Source organism: Sapajus apella, unplaced genomic scaffold (genome assembly GCF_009761245.1).
Source record: "Sapajus apella isolate SASKATOON/1434 unplaced genomic scaffold, GSC_monkey_1.0 scaffold65, whole genome shotgun sequence".
NCBI lineage: Eukaryota > Metazoa > Chordata > Mammalia > Primates > Cebidae > Sapajus > Sapajus apella.
The window spans coordinates 4878924-4880469 of NW_022437005.1; the positions used below are offsets into that span (position 1 = coordinate 4878924).

The 1546-nt window shown below is 52.8% G+C and overlaps 1 pseudogene across 1 annotated transcript; it reads left to right on the forward strand.

The window, feature by feature from the left end:
* Positions 1–401: 401 nt before the first annotated feature.
* On the forward strand, positions 402–1150 carry LOC116530111 (annotated as a pseudogene). Its single transcript, XR_004259839.1, has one exon. The product of XR_004259839.1 is annotated as a 40S ribosomal protein S5 pseudogene (transcript).
* Positions 1151–1546: the final 396 nt, after the last annotated feature.

The window sequence follows — 1546 nt, forward strand, 5'->3', positions numbered from 1 at the left end:
GACAGGGTTTCACTATGTTGAAACCAGCCCGTCTGTCACAATAATTTTTAAAAGAGGAACCAAATCAATTAGCATAGTGGGCATGTATAGGAACCTGCTGCACTGCACACCTATATGCTTGCACAATTTCCCACTTAGGAGTTCACTTCCTTACAACAGAGTCTGCAAATTCCTTTCCCAGACTCCATGCTACTGGGTGCAAGCATGTGACCCAGGTGCTGTGACTGGGATTTTCACATAGACTCCAGTTAGAAGGGAACAACATGAACAATATGAACCAGGAAGGGCCGTCGGTGTCCGCTGGGGCAAGGGTGAGTGAGCCGTCTGCAGTTTGGAGGGTGCTGTGGCCAGTGTCCTGGTGGTTGAGCCCTGTGCTCAGCCAGAATGGTAGGCAGTCTTCCTGTCTGTACAGAGCGGCGCGTGCTCCACGCGAGCGACGGACACGCTCCAGCTGTGCTCTCAGGATGACCCAGTGGGAGACAGGAGCACCAGCGGCAGCAGAGACCCCTGACAGCAAGCTCTTTGGGAAGTGGTGCACCGATGATGTGCAGCTCAATGACATTTCCCTGCAGGATAACATTGCAGTGGAGGAGAAGTATGCCAAGTACCTGCCTCACAGTGCAGGGCGGTATGCCGCGAAACGCTTCTGCAAAGCTCAGTGCCCCATCGTGGAGCGCGTCACTAGCTCCGTGACGATGCATGGCCGCAGCGATGGCAAGAAGCTCACGACTGCGCGCATCGTCAAGCATGCCTTCGATTTCATCCACCTGCTCACAGGCGAGAACCCTCTGCAGCTCCTGGTGAACGCCGTCATCAACAGTGGTCCCCGGGAGGACTCCACGCGCATGGGGCAGCCGGGACTGTGAGACCACAGGCTGTGGACGTGTCCCCACTGCCCCAGGTGACTCAGGCCATCTGGCTGCTGGGCGCGGGCGTTCATGAGGCTGCCTTCCGGAACATCAAGACCATTGCTGAGTGCCTGGCAGATGAGCTCATCAGTGCCGCCAAGGGCTCCTCCAACTCCTATGCCATCAAGAAGGAGGACGAGCTGGCGCGTGTGACCAAGTCCAACCACTGACTTTTCCAGCTGCTGCCCAATAAACCTGTCTGCCCTTTGGGGCAGCCCCACAAAAAAAGAAAAAGAAAAAAAGAAAAAAGAAAAAAGAATGGTAGGTAGTTACTCAGACATCCTGGCCAGAGATGGCAGGGACAGACGCCCTCACAGGAGTGGCCTGCATCGATTCAGGATGCCTCCTTTCAAGATGGTGTCTCCGTCTCCTGAGATTCCATGAGCTACCTGACAGCGTTTAACACATTCCTTTTCTGATTGAACAGGCTACATTGAGTTCTGCTGCCACATCTTGGTGCCTTGGTGTCCCAGGACTGCATTAAGACCTTCAGCTGTCCTCTGATCGAGGACAAGATCATGGTGTCTTATCATCCCCACCCCATTGTAATTCAAAATATAAACAATGCTAAACCACAACGTATGTACTTGTCTTTTTTTTTTTTTTTTTTTTTTTTTTGAGGCGGTTTTTCGCCTTTG